The sequence below is a fragment of the Balaenoptera borealis genome (assembly GCF_965194805.1).
Source record: "Balaenoptera borealis genome assembly, chromosome: 14".
Lineage (NCBI taxonomy): Eukaryota > Metazoa > Chordata > Mammalia > Artiodactyla > Balaenopteridae > Balaenoptera > Balaenoptera borealis.
Window position 1 is genome coordinate 3,201,127 of NC_138875.1, and position 10,247 is coordinate 3,211,373.

The 10,247-nt window shown below is 44.3% G+C and overlaps 1 pseudogene across 1 annotated transcript; it reads right to left on the reverse strand.

The window, feature by feature from the left end:
* Positions 1–3,130: 3,130 nt before the first annotated feature.
* LOC309611268 (frataxin, mitochondrial pseudogene) lies at positions 3,131–7,862 on the reverse strand (annotated as a pseudogene). Its single transcript has 2 exons — positions 7,858–7,862; positions 3,131–6,930 (listed from the first exon to the last, which is right to left on the reverse strand). The product of its transcript is annotated as a frataxin, mitochondrial pseudogene (transcript).
* Between the last annotated feature and the right edge of the window lie 2,385 nt (positions 7,863–10,247).

The following is a 10,247-nucleotide window of genomic DNA, read 5'->3' on the forward strand; positions in this document are numbered from 1 at the left end:
CATACAGGTGGGCCCTAATCCAGTCTGAATATGTTCTTATAAGAAGAGGAGATTAGGGCGTGGACGCACAGAGAGGAGAGACCATGTGAGGACACGGGGGAAGACAGCTGTCTGCAACCCTAGGGGAGGGACCTCAGAAGAAACTACCCACCGACACCTTGATCTTGGCCTCCTGGCCTCCAGAAATGTGAGGAAACACGTTTCTGTCGTTCAAGCCACCCAGTCTGTGGTGCTTTGTTACAGCAGCTCCGGGAAACTAAAGCAGCAGGTGAGGCCAGAAAAGGAAGTGGATGTGTCCATGGAAACGGAAGCTTTGCATCAAAGGGAGTGGGCTGACCATGGGGGCATCTGAGGGACAGACAGGCAGGTGGGACGAGCTGGTCAGAACCCTCTCCCCTGGCAGGTGGCCCCGTCCCATAGCCGACGTGTGCAGCCCTTTCCAGGTCCGTCCACTTCCCTCCACGCAGGGGCCATCACACCTGCTAGAGACTCAACAGCACTTACTGACCCCTCTCCAAGGGCCAGGGAAATAAGGACCCTCTTCGGGCTCCCAGGCAAATGAACAGGCAGAAACAGGAGAGTCAGATGAGGTTTGGCTGCCCAGCTGGGGAGGTGGGACGGTGCACTGCTGATGTCTGGTTGCATTTTGAGGGATAAGTGGGAATCTGAGAAGAAAGGGAGTGGCATTCCAGGTAAAGGAGGTGAGAACCAGGGAACCCCAGACCATCGTGAGGGACGGGAGACCCACTGAGCCCTGTTTGCTCATGGGGCACGCACTCTAGCAAGGGGGGTCTGGTGTTCCGGAAGTGGGTGGGGTCATGAGTTTGCCTCTTACCCTGTGGGTACCTCTGATTGTTCTGTGCTACTTCCCTCATGTATGACTTGTACATACACTTTCCTTGACCAGGACACACTTCTACTATCTGATGGTGAACTCCTACCCATCCCTCTAAGTCCCCATCCAGCTCAGCCATTACCTCCTTCTTCCGTCCTGTGCCCCACAGCCTGTTGAGGACAACTCCATTACAGCATTTGTCACCGTGGGCTGTGCTTGCCTATGTGTACAGCCTGCCTTCTCTGCTGTATCTGTGCCCTCCATAATCCCTGGTTCAAGAGATGTTTTCAGAGGGGCTGAGCAAGTGAGTGGATGAACAAAGAATGCAGTGGGTACACAGGTAGCTAAGAATAAAGGGGGGACCAGTAGACAGGGAACATGTTACAGTCTCTCCATAGGCGGCAAGCCTTTCCTTTATCGGAGGAAAGGTTTGCAGCCTGAGGTTTCTTATTCAGCCTACCTGTGGTTGAGGTTATACAGCTAGTTAGCAGAAGATGACTTAACCAGCCTGCGGGCTCTTAGCTCGTAACCTTTTCCTCTCCATCTCTAGGGCTGCAGGTGGAAAGAAGCAACTGCATACAGAGATAAAGAGTTGGGACTCTAGTGAGAGAGGGAGGAAAGCAGTCAATGGCATTGACAGGATTTATGTGCCAGAAGGGAGAGTCAAGATGTGCAAGGTGGGAGAGACACCCTTTCTGTTTACATGATGCTAACAGCTGAAATTAATTTTTCAGAAGCCAGAAAAATTGGCAGAGGCATTTGGAAGGTGAACAGATTCTAGTTCAAAAAGTAAGAAATAAAAAATGATTCAATAAGAAGAATGATGAAGAGGGGGAGACCTCCCCCCATTTCAGATGTCAGCATCATGGGGTTTATTACAAAGGGAGCAAAGAAAAACCATCTGAGAGATCAGGGGAAAAGAAGTCTTAGAATGACAAATCATGTGTGGAGTATTTTATGCAAAATTAATATATAACAGTTTATGATGAGAATGAAATCACAATGATATGTACATTGTGTGGATAACTTTATGGAAAACTCAAAAAATAATAAGATAATGGACATGGAAACATCATGTAAAGAGGCCACTGAGGTGGAGGAATCGTAAGCTCAATTATGTCTCCCTTTTGATATACAAGCCTATTTCTAATGTGTGCTTTTGCCCGTATTGTGAACTCTGGAAGACAAGAAAGGGTTTCCTCATGCCAGCTTCCGAGTATCCAGCATTGTACCAGGCACTGGAGAACAACATGAAATGAACTGAGGCACAAATACAACGACTTTCATATTAAAATATCATTTAATAGTGTTGACCTGGGAGGAATGTAAGATTATCTTTACAAATCAGGTGCATTTAGGCAGATGAAAGACAGCGCAATAAGCCCACTGTGGTCCGATTCGGCAAATAGTCTAGAGGCACTGAAGCTGACTCAGTGAGAACAAGGCACTTCTTTGGAGAAGAAAGAAAACTCTCGAAGAATAACCTAATCTTTGTTTGCCACTTACCTGTGACCATAGCTACATGCCTTAAACTCTATTGACAAATAGATATGCTTTATATAGATACCCATGGAATTCTCTCTAACTGTAAATGTAATACATCTTGTTAAATAAGAAAACCAGAAAATTACAAACAATACAGTTTAAAAACCTGTAATTTCATTAACTGCATATAATTACTTTTAACGTTTCGGTATGTTTTCTTCTAGTCCTTATTCCACGTACCAATTTTTGGTTTTCTTCGTGAAATTAGGGTAACACTGGACATAGTTTTTATTCTGCTTTTACTAATAATTTTTTTAACATCTTTATTGGGGTATAATTGCTTTACAATGGTGTGTTCGTTTCTGCTTTATAACAAAGTGAATCAGTTATACATATACATATATCCCCATATCTCCTCCCTCTTGCGTCTCCCTCCCATCCTCCCTATCCCACCCCTCTAGGTGGTCACAAAGCACCGACCTGACCTCCCTGTGCTATGCAGCTGCTTCCCACTAGCTATCTATTTTACATTTGGTAGTGTATATATGTCCATGCCATTCTCTTACTTCATCGCAGCTTACCCTTCCCCCTCCCCGTGTCCTCAAGTCCATTCTCTACATCTGCATCTTTATTCTTGTCCTGCCCTTAGGTTCTTCAGAACCAATTTTTTTTTTTTTTTTAGATTCCATATATATGTGTTAGCATACGGTATTTATTTTTCACCTTCTGACTTACTTCACTCTGTATGACAGACTCTAGGTTCATCCGCCTCACTACAAATAGCTCAATTTCGTTTCTTTTTATGGCTGAGTAATAGTCCATTGCATATATGTGCCACATCTTCTTTATGCATTCCTCTGTTGATGGACACTTAGGTTGCTTCCATTTATTCTGCTTTTAAAACGTTATTTCATTTTGAGCATTATTAAGCATCATTTGAAAACACTCTCCTAATGCTGTGTCACACTCCTTCTCATGGATGCACTGGTTAGTCAACAGATGGTTAGTAAGCGTTCATTATGTGCCAGGCCCTCAGCTCAGCCCTAGAGCTACAGCTGGGAGCAAGGAGATGCAGAAGGATGGAGAGAGAAGGAAATGCAGCATTAGAAACACAGATACATGTGTGCCATGGCGGCAGCCGTTTGGTTTATCTGTTGTTTCTGACATTGTAACCAACCATCAGGGGCCTGCGTGGCAGGCGTCAGGGTCTGAGCTTGGACTGAGATTCAGGTGGGCAAGCCTGCTGACCAGGTGGACAAGGGCCCCAGAGCAGTTTGCTGGAGGAGATTGGGGTGGAGGATGAGAAGGAGGAAGGGGTTTTCCCTGTTACATTTCTGGGAATGGAGTCCATGGGGCTGGGAAGGATGCCTGTCTGCCTGACCCCATGAACTTGACCCTGACCTCCAAGAAGAGAAAGGCAGTGGTCAAAAGAGAAAACTGTTTCCAGGACGGCTTCCAGGAGATGCCAGACACAGAGGGGCCACCAGAGACAGATGCCACTGTGCCCCTCAGGGTCAGAGCTGGAAGCCCACGGAGACCGTAAGCCTGGTGTGGATGACGCATCAGCAGGTGAGGCCCAAGAGTGGCGAGCAGAGCTCCAGACGCCCCTTGAGCACAGGAGACGGCGAAGGCTTTATGGTCTCCATGGTAACTGTAACTGTGGCTCTTACTCGGTCTTGTGCAGGTTTTCTGGGGTCTTTAAGGAATAGTTGCTGGTGGAAGGTGCTTTCCACAGGGCTGGAAGTTGTATGTCAGCAGATGGAACAGAGAGTTACTCCTGATGGGGCGGCCAGGAGACCTGAAGGAAGTGGGTACCTGAGAAGGGGGATTACCGGATCCACAGGTGTGCACTTTATCAGGGTTCTGACCACACAAGCAAGCGAGATCTGCAGGTGAGCAGCGGCAACCTGCCCCTCGCAGCAACGTGGGGCAGTGCCCATCCCCCCGGCAAGTGCGCTGAGAACTTATAACATCTTATCTTTGCCAATTTGATGAGTTTAAATGGCATGTCCTATTAAGTTTCATTTTTGTATACTAAAAAGGTGGATTTTTTAACATATTGATAAATTTCTATTTTCTTCCTCAGTTAAACATGTTTATGTCTCTTTTAAAAAAAAAAAAGGAAAAATCATGTTTTCACTGTGGACTGCTATCTACAGAGTTAGGATGTTAACTCTTTTTTTTTTTTGACTTATAAACAGAAATTTATTGCTCATAGTTCTGGAGCCTGGGAAGTCCAAGATCAAGGCCCCGGCAGACTGGTTGTCTGGTGAAGGCCTGCTTCCTGGTTCATAGACAGCCGTCTTCACGCTGTGTCCTCACGTGGTGAAAGGGATGAGGGAGCTCTCTGGGGTCTCTCTTCTCAGGGCACTAATCGCATTTATGAGGGCTGTGATTGGGGGTGAGGACCAACACCTTAACGTTCAGCCTACAGCCCAGGCTTAGCCCAGTAACGGCACAATAAAGGGTGATTATTTGAACATGAATTCAACTGAAATTCAAGTAAAGCAAAACCCAAAACCATATCCTTACTCTATAGCTTAAAAAAAACTGTTCACTGTCATCTCCTCTACTGGAGGGAATTAAAGCGGGCCTGTTAAGTTGCCTGACAGGAACACTAAATGTCTAAATTGGGAATCGACTATATTCTATCTAGGTTAACCCTCTCTGTTAACAGGGGAAAACAGAGGTCTAGGGAGTTGGAGAAACTTGCCCAGAGACAGACAACGACTTTTGGGCTGGGCCAAGTGTAAGACCGGCGTTCCTTTCATTAACACCAGCATCGTTTCATTTACGTGGCCTTTCACAATCTACCAAGCACTTCCTCAGCTCCATGACCTCATTTATTGTACTAGATCCAGGAGCGTACAGAGATGGCTTTTGGGAGATTTTTTGCATTCTCAGACCAGTGTTGCAATAGCTTATTCTATACTGACCCTTAAATTTAAAAAATACATATGTACACACACATGTAAATGAACATATGGAAGACACGGCACCACATCCCCCTGTGTCACCCCATGCGGGCCACACCCTGGCAGTCACAAAGCACAAAGGGAAAATGGTCTTCGGTTTGAGAATTCCCGAGTTGCCACTGATGCTTCAATACCAAAGGGCTTAGAAGTGTTTACACTTTCAAGGGGAGTAGGAACGTTTTAGGTTTCCCTTTAATGAGTCTCATTTTGAGACAGGATGGCAAGGTTGGCCAGACGCTCTCCATGCAGTTTTTGTGGTAAGTCTTTCAAAGAATGAATGGTGAAGCCAATTCGTTTCTCCTCCTGGAATTTGTCCTTCTTCTTCTTTTTCTTTGTTGTGAGGTTATATATAAAGGTATGGGCATACAGACATTACGAAAGCTAAGGGCTATCACGTGAGAGGGGAAATCAGACAATAAATCCAAAGAAAGCTAAAGAAGTTAAAAATCTGAACTCAGGGGCAGGGCGGGAGGCGACACGGTCTTTTCACAGAGCCGTTACACACCATGCAACTGTCCTCAAAAGCATGAATGGAAAAAGCTAGCCATTCAGCTTCAGAACAAAGCTGGTGTCTTTGTTTAATGTCTTTAGCATTAGGCTGAGCAGCAAGTGCCTTTTCCAGGGTAGGCCAGAGAAGATAAGTCCAGTTTGGAATTTCTGTGGGGGTTTTTTGGGTTTTTTTTTAAGATTTAACTTTATTTATTTTTGGCTGTGTTGGGTCTTCATTGCTGCGTGAGGGCTTTCTCTAGTTGCATCAAACAGGGGCTACTCTTCGTTGTGGTGCGTGGACTTCTCATTGTGGTGGCTTCCCTTGTTGTAGAGCACGGGCTCTAGGTGCTTCAGTAGCTGTGGCTCACGGGCTTCAGTAGTTGTGGCTCACGGGCTCTAGAGCGCAGGCTCAGTAGTTATGCACATGGGCTTAGTTGCTCCGTGGCATGTGGGATCTTCCTGGACCGGGGCTCGAACCCGTGTCCCCTGCATTGGCAGGCGGATTCTTAACCACTGTGCCACCGGGGAAGCCCCTATTTCGGGTTTTAAGGCTTGAGTCAGCTCTGTGGCCAGCAGCTCGTGGAGGGACACACCATTGTGGGAGGATACCCACTTTCTCCCAGGCCAGTTGTAACACTTGGGGCCACTGGATGGTGAAGATAACCAGATTTGCTTGTTTGGGGTTTGCTTGTTGATCACTTAGGTTCCTAGATCTCCACCCAGTTTAATTGCTAAAACACCACTCCCAAAGGAGACATCATAGTCTTCAAATGTGTGAGGTCTGTCTGCAAGGTGTTCAAAAAACTCTGCCAAGGAGTCCACCGTCTCCTCGGCCGGTCTTTCATAGGTGGTATCGTCCAGAGGGCCAGCGTCACCCAAAGTTCCCGTTGTCCTCAAATTCATCCGACACTCTGCTTTTTGACATTCAGGATCTGGTTGAGGCAGCGGAAGTTCAGACTGGGCCGGCTGCGTGCGCGGGCTGCGGCAGTCCAGGCGTGCAGGTCCCGGCAGCCGTACAGCGGGGGTCCTTCGTTGGCCCCGAGGCCCCGGCGCGGGCCTGGGCAGAGCCGGGGGGCGCCGAGCGAGCGGGCCAAGAGGCTGGCAGCCACGGGGCGTCCGAGCGTCCACGTGCTCAGGACGTTAACTCTTTAGTTTCATGTTTGTTGCAGATCTTGTCTTCATTTGTCATCTGCATTTAGTTTGGATTATGAGTTTTGATGTAAAAAAAACTTCACCTTTATACAGTCAAATTTATCAGTCATTTTGTTTGATTGTAGCCTTTAATTGTATGACAGCAAGTCCTGCCCTATCTTGGAACCAGTTAAAGAGTTAATATATATAGTTTTATATTTTTATGGTTTCCTTTTTTACTTTAATCCTTAATTTATCAGAATTTTTTTCAAGCATGGCTTGTGGGGGGGGGGGGAGGGGATGTGACTTTGTTTCCCCTGAATTGCAAATATTTCCAACCGTGTTTGTTGGATAACATCCCCTTCCTCTTCTTTTATAATGCATCCTTTATTATATTTTTGATCTTAATTTAAACTTCTTTCACTTTTTAAATCTGTTTACCAAAAAATATTTCTACTGTAGTGTTAATGTTTGATTTATGGAAGACTTCAAATAACAGGAATATCTATTCTTTTTCTTCCTGCTGCACTTTTGAATTATTCCACAAAGTTCCAAAAATAATCCTGCTGGTATCTGGTACATTCCATAGCATTTCGTTGACTCTCCAAAGATCTCTGAGAAGTAGATTTTATAACTTCCCCTTCATAGCTGGAGAAACTTAAAGTCAGAAAAATAAAGAAACATGCCAAAGTTGCTAATAAATGTTAGCAGACCAATCTGGGAAACAGAATTTCTACACCGTTCTGTCTGATGGAAAATCTTCCATCCTCTAAGTCTCAGAGATGTTCCAGGATTTTGATGATCATATTTAGACAGAAATCCTTCAATGATTCCTCTGAAAATAGTTTTGTTGTTAAGGGTCAATGAAAAGTATGACCAAAAGAGACAGGAAAGGATGAGAAGGAAAGAAGTGATTTGAATTTGCCTTGTCTTCATCCTCACGACATCTGCCCTTGACCCCGTGAGCGTCCAGCTCCTGAGATGGTTCGCAGGTGTCTGAGACTCTAAACACAGCCACCTCCCCCAGAAGCAAACTGCTCTTTCTTCTTTTCCACTTAAACACCCCAGGACCACAGGAGCAGTTATTATGAATCAACATGGCTTCTGTTGGCCCCAGTATAATGTGGATTGATTGTTTATCAACTCTGGGAGAGCAAAGAATTTATAGTACTTTCAAGAGTAACTACCAAAACCACAGTAGCAGGTAAAATGGTGAGTTCATTTGTCACCTGAAATTGAGATGGAAGTGTCTAGCTTAGGGACAGTGCTCTGTGTATCCCAAATATGATTTTCTCGTAGGAAAAAAAAAAAACCTCAATAACTTATATAGTTTTACAGTTTTGAAAAATTTGCAATTTTCAAAAAAAAAACACAACATGGTTTCAATTGAGTTAAAAGAAAATACAGCTGATGCTGGAATCATGGCAAGAGTTGAATTTCCTCACCTTAAATTAGTTAATTCTGTACTAACAGCCCAAACTTATCAAAGAAAACAGAGGTTAAATCTTTAACAGAAATGTTGCTCTCATATTGGAAGTTAATGGCTAACGGTGAAATTTATTTTATTAGTATTTCAAGATTTCTAGCACTGAAAGGCTATAACAATATGAATAGAAAAGCACATCCATGTAGATTTTCTTCTACATGAATGCTTTTGTTCTCAAAATTGTAAAAGAAATTCCTGTCACTGGAGAATTTGATTCTGCATCTTCTTTTATAGATGGTGCTATCATTCATTCTGTAAATTCTAGCCACTGAAACTCCAGTTCATCGTTCTACCAAATACAATTGTCACATAAGCCTAAAGGATTTTTTTTTTCCTTTGAAGGAGGAACTATTTTATTCCCAAGTAACCAAATACACTTAGAGTATCTAATAGAAATAAATGGTGCATTTACTCTCAACATTTAAAATGCTTTCAATTAAAAAACTTTTCCAGAGAGAGAGGAAAATTGCCAATGCTGAGATTTATGCACTAATTGTATTCATTTTGAAATGTGATAGATATTAGGTATTGTGGCAGATTGTGAGATAATATTCATCTCTCTTGTAAAACATATATTCCCATGAGGTAGATGGGAAGTATTAGGTGTTTCGGCCAGAATAAAGTGTATTCCATTTCCAGGAGGCTTTTCTCATCAGGACTTTTGTGCAGACCCTGAAAATGAGTATCTGTGTCCTTTAGTGTTTGTGACTTGCTCACGTGATAATTCTGGGGATTATCACCTTCGTTCCGTGACTGGGGCGAGGACACGTCTCCTCCACGTCATTGGGCTCCTACTTGGAATGTCCCACAGCACAGAATTAGGTATTCAGCTTCACCCCCCCAAAACAAGGAATGTTCAAAAGTCCTCCCACTTGCCTGCTGGGCTATCTAAACCTGATTTCTGATGTGGATAGGGCTTGTGCTACCATACAAATCCATTGCTTTTCTAGGAAAATTTTAAAAATCTCAGCGTTGATTCCCAAATGCTAAAGTTCGTCATGAATCGTCACTTTTTAAAAGTGAACATTTGGGGAAAATGAGACAGTGGTCATGTTTCCAAGGAGGGTCCAGGATTTGCTTTTATGTCTCAGCGCATCTCAGAATGAATGTCCCTCATGTCACTCATCCTGTTAGCAGGTCACTGTGGTCCTGAAAGAGAGGACAGGGATGGAATTGGGGCAACCCTCTGCGTTGTGAGGGGAGGGACACATGCAGCCCGTCACCCCCCTAAGTGGCCCCGGTTTCATCCTGAATGTGTTGGCACGGCCTTGGGGGAGCTTCTTCCTCTGTAGTCATGGCACCTGGGTGCACCGTCTTTGCCCCGGGGCTGCCAAAACCAGACCTGAGCCCCCATCCATCACCAGGTAATTCTGAGAAAGGAAAGCACCTAAGGACATGTGAGTGTGTGACTCACTTTTAACCAGGGCAGGAAGGGCTGCGGGCAAACAATGGCACTCCTGTAGCTTCTCCCTCTAAGTCTTCCAGTAGAAAAGAACCATCAGTACAGTAGCCAGGACATGGAAGCAACCTAAATGTCCATCTGCAGATGAATGGATAAAGAAGATGTGGTCCATATATACAATGGAATATTACTCAGCCATAAAAAAAATGAAATGATGCCATCTGCAGCAACATGGATAGACCTAGAGATTATCACACTAAATGAAGTAAGTCAGACAGAGAAAGACAAATGTCATATGATATCACTTATATGTGGAATTTAAAATATGATACAAATGAACTTACTTATAAAAAGAAACAGATTCACAGACATAGAAAACAAACTTATGGGAGTTCCCTGCTGGTCTAGTTGTTAGGATTCGGTGCTTTAACTGCCATGGGCTGG